The sequence below is a fragment of the Pholcus phalangioides genome, unplaced genomic scaffold (assembly GCF_987345545.1).
Source record: "Pholcus phalangioides strain wild (caught in Gottingen) unplaced genomic scaffold, Ppha-v1.0 ptg000039l_1, whole genome shotgun sequence".
Lineage (NCBI taxonomy): Eukaryota > Metazoa > Arthropoda > Arachnida > Araneae > Pholcidae > Pholcus > Pholcus phalangioides.
In genome coordinates, this window is record NW_028301625.1 from 3,702,930 (window position 1) to 3,715,597 (window position 12,668).

Consider the following 12,668-nt stretch of genomic DNA (forward strand, 5'->3'; position numbering starts at 1 on the left):
ATATCTCCAGCTAATCATATATAGGACGTGCCAAAAGGATAAAAAAAAACCACTAGACACATGGGAAAATGGCTGGCGCATTGCTCAATTACATAGCCTACGTCAAATATACTTGACGGGCCGAGTGCGCAAACAAAGAATGGAATTCTTACCTCGATTCCGACGCACCTAATCAAACATAGCAGTCGGAAGGCAAATGAGTTTCGACTAATTAATAATTACTTACGCAAAACGAGTCGGGCATAAAATAAAGAATAGGGTTTTAGCCTCAGTTCACGCCTCGGCTTCCGAACAAGCAGCCAGCATTACGTCGAGTGCTACAGCTAGATCAACAACAAGACAACATGTAAAAAATCTTATAACGACTCTACAAAGCTAGAAGGCCGTTCCGCACAAGGCCTCTCCACAAGATATTCTTCAGATGCACCTGTCCTTTTTTGTGTGTGAGTGTGTTAATGAGAATAAACTTCTTCCGTGGTTCGGCGTTTATTTCCTTTTCAATATTTTATACAGGGTGATTCCATAATTCCCCTTTGAAGGGCTCTTTCGCTCCGATTTTATGTATGCTGTGTGAGAGAGAGGAGAATCGCTCATATACAAAGATTCTCGTGAATTATCACAGAATATACAGGAATGGTGAAAAATATCCACTTACCAATGAAATTTAAGAATTAATGAAAGAAAAAAATCCCAGAATTGATGAAATTTTAGAATTAATGAGAGCAATAACACTCCAGGATTGATTGCAATTCAGAATTAATGAGAGAAATTATTCCAGAATCCACGAAAATTCCAGAATCAAATCAGTTGAAGCTTAGACACCTTGTTCACTACGAAAATAATTTATTTGATATACAGGGTGATTATGATTAAAGTTCTCCCGTGTGCTCCCCGAATACAGCCAAATTTTCAAGATATCTTAATGAGACACTGGAAGAGAGATTTATGCCTAAAAAAATAGTTAAATTTATTACAACAAGTGAATAAATGACACTTTTTTAATTGAATTTTCCTTTTCCATGGTCCATATAGTGTATATACCAAGTTTCGATGGAATACCTCCATCACAATGGGCGCTTCATAGGTCTAAGTAATGTCGGTATACTGACGGGCGCTGCATTGGTCTCTGAGCAATGTCAGTATACTGAAACTACTCAGACCTATATAGCGCCCATTCTGGTGGACGTATTCCATTGAAACTTGGTATATATGCTATATGCACCATGGGAAAAAAAAAGGAAAATTCAATAAAAAAAACCCACCACTTATTCACCTGGTGGTCAAAAATTGAACTATTCTTTTAATTGCATAAATCTCTCTCCCAGGGTCTCATTATGATATCCTGAACATTTGGCTGTATTCGGATGAGTATTTTTTAAGAAAAAACTGCTGAGAATGCGGGGACTTTGATTAGACACAAAAAAGATGGGAAAAACTCTAAGAGCTGATAGTACACACCAATACAAACAATTGTCATCAAAGAATGCTCGGTCTAACATGAAACGGCCGCTCCGCAAACGTTAAAACGGCATTCCTGTTGAAATTTATCGGGTGAAAAAGACTATCATGCATGCAAATGTAACCTGGGGAAGAAGAAACCATATGCAAATCTGCGTCACAGTTAATAAAAGGCACGGACTCATTACTAAAGTGCGCCATTATCCCGTACGTTACAACTGTTAGAACGGTTGCACGCTGGAACAACTTTGGCATCCGCGCCTTTTGTTCACTGAGACGCAGATTTGCATACGGTTTCTTCTTCTTTCCCAGGTTACATTTGCATGCATGGTGTTCTTTTCTCCCGATAAATTTCAACAGGAATGCCGTTTTAACGTTTGTGGACCGGCCGTTTCGTTTCATGTTAGACCATGCATTCTTTGATGACAAGTGTTTGTATTGGTGTGTACTATCACCTCTTAATGTTTTTCCCATCTTTTCGGAATCACCGTGTATATAACTTATATATATTTTTTCATTTCCATTAATTTTCTCTTGCCAAGTGCGCTACCGCAAACCGCGAGAACCGGTGATACCGCACTTGTCCCACACCCCTAAGGGTGGCTGATTTAAGTAATTTTAGGTGGAGGGGCACACTTCCAACTAGAAAAAGTATGCAAATAATCTGTAGAACTCAGATACATCATTCATGTTGCAAGGGGTTGTATAGTTATTAAAATATAAACATTTACTTTTTATACGGGCAACCTGTCCTCAAAAACCCAATTAGAAAGTTGTTGCCCTGCCATTCCTGAGGCCATTCACTTTTCCAAGTGCAATATTTGCTGCGATATTAAAATTCAAAAATCGGAGAAATGTTGAGAAAGCACAGCATAAACTAACGGATGAGCTCACATTATGCTGTTCCTTCCAACCTTTTCTCTGATTTCGACATTTGAATTATAATATCTCAGTGAATATTGCACTTGAAAGCATAGAATTTTTTTGTTGGCATCAGGAGAGACAGGGCAACAACTTTCTAATTTGAAGTTAAAGGACGGGGGATCGTATAAAAATTCAGATTTTTTTTTTATTTTGTAACACACTGTATTTCCACTCTCAAAATTGGTACAGAGCGATTTTTGAACACATTTTGAGCATTTTTTAAATGAGAACCATACCTCTACGTCAAACGTTAATGACATTAAGGCCGCATTAAAACTTACAGGACACCCTGTATTTGAAATCCATATTTTTTGGGCTTCTTTTTTCAGCCACTTCGTTGAGCATTTTGCCTGTTGTGGCCTTTGTATTTGTATAAGGCCGGGATTACACTATAAAAGTTGTATGAAAGTCCTTTTATAAAACTTAAAAAATGCAACCAATAAGCTTATCGGTTACATTCGAACAAATGCAACCGATCATCTTATTACAGCGTATCTCAACCTTTCTAAATCTAAGGACCATTAGAATATCTGAGACAATTCGACGGGCCCCTAACTTACAGCATAAGTAGCATGACCATGCGTCCTGTACTTTACGGGGCATTCCTGTGCTTTTGTCCGTTTTAATTTCATACAACTGTCCCGTTTTTTTCAATTATTTGAATTTGTAATCTTTCCTTAAAATGTTGAATGAAGATATAATAATGTTCATAACATGTAAATGAAACTATGATAATTATGACTGAAAGTGTAAATACTCATCTTAGATCTTACATATTTTGTCATGTTCGACGTCTTTTTCGTGAAATACACTTAAACTAATTATGAGTCCCAGTAGTCCTTCACTTTTCCACTGATTCATAATTATCAGCGATTTTAGTAACAATCGGTGAAATTGCCGACTTATGGCAACGATTTTTCGTGGTAATTAGCACTGTCCCGTATTTTGCCGTATTTCAGATCACAGTTTCCCGTAATTAAAGTAGTCCCCAGTAATGAATGTTTTGTTTCCGTGAAATATACGTTTTATTTTATTGCAATTTGCCGCATTCCTTCATTTCCCGACTCTTCACAAATTTTAGTAAATTTGCCATAAATTGCATTTTTTGGTTACAATTTACTTCATATTTAATATTGCGAATTCCAGTATGTTCTTCGATTAGATATCGTTACCCTAAGTATGAAGGTCTAATTTTTATCTGAACCCATAAAAATATTACTAGTATCAATAGAAACATTTTTTTATTTAGTTAGAATTAAAATAATCAATCTGCCTTCGGACCGTTTGTAACTTCGTCATGATTGCCTTTGGTTCGCGGGCCATAGATTGGGAAACGCTTGTTTGTTGGTTTCATATGTGAAGTTTCATAAAAGAATTTTTGTAAAACTTTTATAGTGTAATTACCGGTTTAAACAAGGTTCATTAACATTAATCTCTATGGCATGGGTTCTTAACCTTTTTCAGCCGCGACCAAAAATAAACAAGATTAGCTTTACGACCCATGGGAATGTTTCTTTTTCGAAATTAGTGAAACCAGTGACGCAATAAATTCATTTATAACTGGACTGTAAATGGATGACTCATATAGGGAGCTCCTGCGAATCAAGTTTGGGTCGTGTTCCGTAGTTGAGAAACCCTGGCTGTACGTGGATTTTAGAGAGCCATCTCGCAAGCTCTTGCGAATTAAGTTTGGGTCGTGACTCGTGACCCATAACTCAAAAATCCTTGGCTTTAAGTAAATTTGTACGACCCTTCTCGGAAGCCCCTGTGAATCTGAAGGGGGCGAAACCCATAACTCAAGAGCCCCTGGCTGTTAGTGCATTAGTACGACTCATCTAAAATGCCCTGCGAATCAAGTTCAGATCACGACCAAGAATCGCGCTCAAGAATCCCTGGCTGCGAGAGGATTTTAAAGAGCCATCTCGCAAAGTCCTTTCGAATCAAGTTCGGGTCATCACTCATAGTTCAAAAACCTTCGGCTGTATTTAGATTCGTACGACCCTTCTCGGAATCCCCTGCGAATCAGAAGGGGCAGAACCCATAACTCAAGTTCCTCCTGCTGTAAGTGGTTTTGAACAACCCATCTCGGAAACCCCTACGACCCAAGTTTGGGTCACGACGCATAAGTTAAGAACCCCTGCTCTATGGGAATTGGTCGCGACCGCAATTATTGACGTTATAACCGAGCTGTCGTTACAACAGAAATCGTTATAACCGAATTCAACCGCACTTCATCTCTCGATACATTAATATACGTATAATAGTCCCGAATGAAAGAAAAAGGAACCAAAACCAAGAAAATATAAAAATCAGCCGCGGCAATATTCTTCGGGGAAATCACCTGTAATGCCGATCGAAAAGAGTATTTGGGGGGAATGGGGCTTACTATTTATTAAATTGCTGACAAACGGTCCATCAGGGTTAGTAGAGAGGCGGTGTTGAGACTGGTCAGTTGGAATCAATCAGTAGCTCCATTATCATGAGGGAAATCAATAGCCAGTGGTGGTTTGTGGTCAAAAAGAAAAAAGGATAATGAATGAATGAATGAATAATATAAAAAAAAAAAAAATGAAAGGAATTCTGAAGCGTTTCCAGGGGTGAAGGAATTTTTATCATGGAAATTCTCTGTTCTTTCATTTTCCTAATTACTCGCTTGGCGTTTGTTGACTTTGTCACCTCGGAGATCAAGGTGGGGCTCATATAAAACACACTGTATCGAAAGGCCCGTAAAAAACAACACCATATAACAGAACGAGTGGTCAGTTTAAAATATTATGTATATTTATTTTTTTTCAAAGTAAATTTTATGGTCATCTTTCCGACAGGAAAATTGTAAAAGAGGAGTTCTCAAACTTTACTCACTCGCGACTCCTTTGCCCTATTCATTGTTCATTTACGGCTCCCCAGAACAGTTTAATACAGTGGTTCGCAAACTTTCGAAAATTAATTGTGGCGTGGTTGTTTTTTCCCTTGCGCGAATAAAAATAAACAGTGTTTTTGTGTTCCCTGTCATTAATAGCGCGTTATTCGGTCTGGATCTATTGCATCATTTAACAGATCGTTCGATACAGTAAAACCGCTCTTTTACGGACACGAACGAGACAAGAAAAAATTCGTTCGTAAAAGAGGGGTGACCGTTAACCAGGGGTTTCGAAAAGCATACTTTTATTATGCACGAGGAAATTATTACTTGGCCGTAAAAGAGGAGTGACCGTTAAGAGGGGGTTTTGCTGTATTATGGTTATGGAATTGTCGTAAACCAAGAAGCGAGACGTGATTGGCTAAATGTAGCTTTTTCACTGGGAAAAATCGTACAATCGCGGAATAGCGGTGCACTTGTTGAATGTGCGTCCGGAACACCCATTATTGACGTTATAGCCGAGATGTCGTTACAACCGAGCTTGTGACTGTATATTGCAAATAAGTGCGCCTCTAGACGAGCTTCCCAACACGACGTACGATTTGGTGCACGTTGCGTCCGTCGGTAACTTTCATTTCGAACTGAAACCTTTCGCTCAAAAAGAAATAACAATAAAACGAAATAAAAAAAAAGAAAGAAAACCAACCGAGAAATGGCACAAGGGTTGCTCTTCTGGAAGTTGTTTCTTCACTCACACACATAATATTTTTTCCTAACCTACCTTTTACCATCGTTTCTTCGTAAATCCATCGCCAGCAGCTGCGACTGAAAAATCACCTGATGCCAATACCACGCCAAAACCACACGCGAGAAATGCTCTTCTCCTTTTCCTTCAATATAAAGATAACTTTCTTGCTTTTTCTCTCCCTCTCGGTCACGTAATAATATTTAAAAATATTCTCATTGATCATTCCGGTGCATTTCAAACATTTCAGTAATTACCCGATGCCACCCACCATTATTCTTTTGTTAATCTTTTATCGGGAAAAAAATTAATAAACGTGCGTTTCAATGATTTATGTACAGTTGAATTCGGTTAATACGAGGAGCGAAAAAAAAATCTGTCATTTTCTCGTATTAACCGGTGAAAAAAAAATAAGGAAATTAATAAGTGACATTATTCAAACTGGAAATGCATCACCTACCAATTGGTTAAGAAATTATATTGCCAGTATTGTACGTTTTTCCTGTTTCTAAAGAACCATCTCGATTGTGCAGTATGTAAATTAATCTCTTTCGCACTATGAAAATTTGCTGGTATTAACCGAATCTTTTGTTTGAACACTCTTAATAAAAGCGTAAATTTGGAATGCGAATAAATTAGAGAGCTACATAAACTGTGCTACGTACAGTGCATTATTAGCCGTGATCTCTTGTACTAATGCGACTAAACTGTCGAGGTCAACAAAAAATTATAAATTTTACAATTATCTTGTTTTTAATAAATGTATGGTAATAAGCAAATCCGGTAAAATTTTGGAAATATTTTGTTAACTTTTCGAGGTTTTTTTTCTCATAGTTTTTAGTTTTTTTTTCGTGAATTATTCACGTAAATATTTATTTTAGGTTGTTGTATTTTAGATATATTCGACGTCCAATAAATATTACTGTATATATATTTATTTATTTTGCTTTTTTTTCTCTTTCAAGTCACCTCGTTGGAAATTTTTCCTGTTGTGGCCCTTCAATTCGTATTCGTATTAGGTATTGTATATTTTATTCTTAATATCTGCGTAATACTTATTTTTAATACTTATGCCAATAATTGTACTGAAAACTACTACAATACTGTGTATCTAAATTGATAGTGTATATGGCTATGAGAGTAATCCATGCTATGAACCAAAAAGTTTACTGTAGACTAAAAATTCTTTTAAATTTATGCCCATTTTCATAAAACATGGTTTTCTCGCAATATATTATCTTTAAACAAATAACAAATTCTCATTATTCTGTATAGCCAAGATTCATGTAAAGGGTGTCATCCTTGCAGCTTGGACAAAAAGACTCAAGAACTATGTTCGAATAGAAATATTTTTTTTATCAGAAACATTATTTAACCATTTATTTATTTCAAATTTGATTCACATATTTTTGATTGTATATGCTAATACACAATGTTTTGCATATCTCTAATATATATTTTTTTCAAGTTTTTTGCATTAATAACACCTTACTCATGATAAAATAGCATGACGACAATGTAACTAAATAAAAATTGATTCAAAATAAAGGAAATTGTGTTCAGTTCATAAAATGAGGCAAAATATTAAGATTTAATTGAACAATCTTATTTAAAATTAAATTTAAAATTTAAAATTCAAAAAATTAAATAACTTTTTTATAAATCATATATATATCACAAAAATTGTGATCTCAAATATTTCACCTCATTTTATGAACTGAATTCATTTATTTTGAATCAATTTTAATTCAACGTCATTGATGTGATGTTATTTTATCATGCGCGCCAGGTGTGAATAATTCTTTTTTTTTTCTTAAAGCTTACAAATTTGCAAAAAAAAAAATGTACTGGAGATGCACATATGTAAAACACTGTATTGGCATACACGATCAAAAATATGTGTCACTAAATTCGAAATAAATCAATGAATTGAATATTATTTCTAATCATATTTCTACTACGTCAATTTTTTTTTAACCTTTTTACACCTGCGGGAATGAGAGTAATAATTTGCAAACCAGCAAAATACAAATAAATTGGAGGAATGATTTGCAGACCAGCAAAAAATAAATAAGCGGGAGAAATAATTTGTGGACCGGCAGAGAAAATAAATAAATAGGGGAAAATAATCAGCAAAATATAAATAAATGGAAGGATAATTTGCGGACCTATAAAAAGTTTTATAATAAGAGATATCGTTTGAGACATGAGATGGCAAAAACAGAAGTAAAAACAAATTTAGAGACTATTTCATTTTTTAAATCGGAAATTATGTAGCGGGTACATCGATTGAGCGGAATGTTTTGAGGACTTTTATTAGTCTAAGAACCTGCAATTGAATACACTGTACTAGAACCAAGTTTTCCAATGTAAAAGTTCTCGTGGAACCCTTGATGGTTATGAGGCTGTTTCGTGAAACTATTGATACTTATGAAATTTTTTCGCTGTACCCAAACGAATTTTAAACATTTCTCTAATATTCAGGGTGTCCCGTAAAGTTTACGTAAATCCAGCGGGTCGAGAATCTTCATTACTAGCGGATAGGTTTCCAGGAAAAATAATTCAAAAAATATTTATTTTTCATTTCTTACATTTCATTATTTTACTCTTTTTTTTTTCATGACTAACAAGTTCCAGATAAAATCGAAAATAAAATTTCTGACGTCTTATCCATTGCGCGGAGGTGAAACCAGCAGTTCTGGTTTAAAAATTCACTATTAAAAAACTCCAACAAATTACAAACATCAATGAAACGTGGCGCGAGCGAAGTAAAGAGACAATCAATTTAAGGGGTCTCATACCTTTTTTAACGTGGTGAAAAACTATGCTCTAATAGAAATATCATTAAAAACACTATTTAACCATTGATTTACTTCAAATTTTTTACGCATGTTTTTGATTGTATGTGCTATTGTATGCTGGTATAAAGTTTTACATATCTTGGATACTTCATTTTTTGTGAACTTTAAAAAAAAATGCATTAAAAACAGCTTGCGCCCATGATAAAATACCATGACATCCATGTAATTGAATAAAAATGGATTCAAAATATGAAGGAAACTGTTCAGTTCATGAAATAAAGCAAAAGTATGAGATTTCATTTAATCAATCTCATTTAAAATTAAATTTTAAATTTAAAAATTTTTGCAAAAAAAAAAAAAAATCGGGGGGTTTGGAGTCCCAAACTTTTCTGAGTGCCCACTCACATGCAGTGACGGTGACTTATGGGATGAATTTTTTTAAACAGTACAGTAGATCCCGCTTTTAACGTTTTCCAAAAAAAAACGTGATGAAAAAACGTTGCAAGCGACAAATCTCGATGAATTTTAGTAAGAGCAGGGGTGGGAGATACAGTTATAAGTCGTTATAAGCGGGAATATGTTCTGGGAGGGGGAACTTTATAAGCGGAATTCACTGTATTTGACGGAAAATGTATTTGGAAATAAAGTACAGCTTTATATATACGCATATCAATAACAAGCTGTCAGTAAAAAGTTTTTTTTTTCTTTTCAAAACCACTCTGTATTCTGGAATTTTAAAGGGTTCAGTGACGTTTGATTCCACGAAACCCTAAAAAATCGCTCATGGAGCACCAGTTGAAACAATAGTTTTTGAGGCTTTTTGACCATGTTAAAAAAAGGTATAAGATCTTAATTGTGCACAGCTTATATAATTTTAGACACTGTTAAAAATATTTCACGAACATTTCTCAAGAAATTAAGTTTTGAAAGTCTTCAAATAATTGTTGCATTCAAAAAAAAAAAATCATTATTGGTTCAAAAAATATATTTTTCTCACTTGTGAAAAATATTTATTTAAAATGCATGTGTATTAATCAATTTAAATATTTAGTTTTTTTTTTGTTTACTCTCTATGGTCCCTACTATATATAAGCATGCATGGCAAATGCATGGTCAAAAAACCCGTTAGGTTGGGCCGGGATTACACTAGAAAAGTTTCACAAAAATTCATTTATAAAACTTGAAAAATTCAACCAATAAACGCATTGGTTGGATTCAAGCGAATGTAATTGACGCGCTTATCGGTTGCATTTTTCAAGTTTTATAAATGAAATTTTGTAAACTTTTATAGTGTAATTCCGGCCTTAAACCAATTTCTTTCCTATATAAATACAATACCTTTTTGTCTAGAAATAATTGATTTCTTATCTGTGTCATTTTTTGAGAGCTGCTGAAATTTTCCGTGTTCGAAGATTTATACAATCGCACATAAAGCCTGCATTACACACTATAAAAGTTTTAGAAAAATTCTTTTACAAAACTGGAAAAATTTAACCATAGCGACATACATTCGAGCGATTGTAACTGATAACCTCATTGCTTGGGTTTTTTTTTTTAAGTTTTTTAAACGATTTTTTATTAACTATAAAAGTTTTACAAAATTTCGTTTATAAACTTGAAAAATGCAGCCGATGAGCCAATCGGTTATATTCACTCGAATCTAACCGATGTGCTTATTGATTGAATTTTTTAAGTTTTATAAATGAAATTTTGTAAAGCTTTTCTAGTGTAATCCTGGCCTTACCCTATAAAAATTCTTTGACAAAGATCTTTTGTAAAAATTTCAAATTTATTTTTACTTTGTCTTTATCAAAGTTATCTTCGTCTTTTATTACCATTACATTTAGTTAACCATTACACTATCATGTTTTTTGTCAAACTTATTTGGCTGTATTCGGCTTTTACTGGGCTGGGGCGGGTATTCTTAGGTACCGGTACATTCGATCGAATTCAACCGATAATTTTGTTGGTTGCATTGGTAAAATTTTATAAAAGAACTTTTTAAAAAGTTTTGCATTTATTATTATCAAATTTATTATCATTCATAAATGGCAATAAATTAGATAATACCCTTTACATTTCACATTTTTATAGTATAATGTCGGCCTAAGGCCAGCATTACACTATAAAAGTTTGATAAAAGGTCTTTCATAAAACTTGAAAAATGCAGCCACCAAAGTTATCGGTTCCATTTGCTCTAATGTAACAACAGATAGCCTTATTGGTTGCATTTTTCAAGTTTTATGAAAGAACTTTTCTAAAACTTTTATAATGCAATGCTGAAATTAGGCTGGTATAACACTATAAAAGTAATATAGAAGTTATTTTATAAGCTTAATAAATGCAACCAATAAGAGGGGTGGTTGTGCATTTGTATAAAAGAACTTTTACAATGTAATGCCGGCCTCAGCAAGATTTTTGCCATTTATAGACAACAGTAAAACCAAGGCAAACGGTATATCTCAACCTTAATTAACTATTTTAGCTTTTAAAAAATTCACTCTAACTGCTCCAAAGCTCTAAATTGCTTTGTTGAGGTATTGTTTCAATTAAAACAGCAGCAATTTACACTCGTATTTGTAAAAAAATTCAATACGTTTTTATGAGGGAAACAATCGAGAGTCGAAAGAAAAAGGGAAAAATTAGCATTTTCATGTGAAAAACGAATAAAATTCGCCAGAAAAGCGCTAAATTTCTTAAAAAAAGGTGTATTTTGCATTTATTAATAAGCGTTTAATAAGCATTGGTGAAAAATATTCATGAATACAGAGCTACAAATACGGCCACAACAGGCAAAACGCCCAACGAGGCGACTGAAAAAGATACCCGTAAATATATGAATGTCAAATATAACTAAAATACAACAACCCAAAATAAAAGCAATTATCGCTAAAAAACTGATTTCATAAAATGTAGTAATAAATTTGTAGAAAAATGTTGTGTCAAAAAGATGAATATACCCTGCATCATCTTGGCTGAGAAAATCGGAACGAAGTGAATTATATATATTTCTTCACGAAAAAAAGTTTTAAAAAATTGAAAAATAAAGATTTTTGATAACATTTATGTTTTTTTATGCATTGTTTGAGTATCAAAAATGCAAAAACATTTTGAAAATTCCAAGAAATCAACGCTCGGGTCTGAAAGGGTTACACGTGTATATAATATATATTTTAATTAATTAATTAATTAGTTTTTGAATTAATATTTATTCCGCGTAAAAGTTGAAATTGTTTTGACGATTAAAAATTCCCCAGAAAAGCGCTAAATTGCGATAAAAAAGTTGTATTTTGCGTTTATTAAAAATAATAATAAGCGGCGGCGGCGGCGGATAAGTTTTTTCGCTGTCGGACGTTTTCACCTGTCGCCGAGGAACCTGACCCCTAGAAGCTTTTTTCCGACGCTCGCGATTGGTCGCGCGTCAGTGACGTCACCCAATGACGTCGACGAGCGCTGTTGGAGTGCGTCGGCGCGTAGTCCAAAAAAGCGATCCATCCCGCGACGTTTGTTGTGAAGACCCACATCAGAGTGGCTAACATCCAGAGAAAGAAGCATCCCGAGGTGAGTGTCTATTTTTGGTGTGTGTGTGTTGTGTTGTGCTCTCGTTCTCCTGCGTCGTGTCCCCTTATTCACGCGCGCGCGAAAAAATCTCTCGTGAGTGAGTGACTTGGAAGAAAAATGCATTTTCAAAATTAAAAAAAAAAAAATTACGAATTTTTTTTTTTTTTTAAAGTTAAGACCGCCTTCTTCGCACACACCGAAAAAGTTGTCGCTGTCTCTCCACCTCCTCGTTCATCACTGCGACGACCTTCTTAGTGAGCGACCCCCCCCCCTTCTTCCAAGAAACTAAAATTGACAACAAGGGTAAGAATTTAAAAAT

The 12,668-nt window shown here is 34.4% G+C and overlaps 1 protein-coding gene across 4 annotated transcripts in view; it reads left to right on the forward strand.

Moving 5' to 3' along the window:
* LOC149065464 (myocyte-specific enhancer factor 2-like) overlaps positions 1-12,668 on the forward strand; it is a 210,656-nt gene that overhangs the window by 122,074 nt on the left and 75,914 nt on the right. For 2 of the 4 annotated variants that reach the window (XM_089253485.1, XM_089253486.1), the window contains one exon: positions 6,953-7,006. The gene's annotated coding sequence lies outside the window, so the exon portion shown is untranslated. Of the gene's footprint in view, positions 1-6,952; positions 7,007-12,286; positions 12,350-12,544; positions 12,653-12,668 lie in introns of those variants that run through there. The other 2 variants (XM_089253484.1, XM_089253487.1) reach the window with 2 other exon arrangements.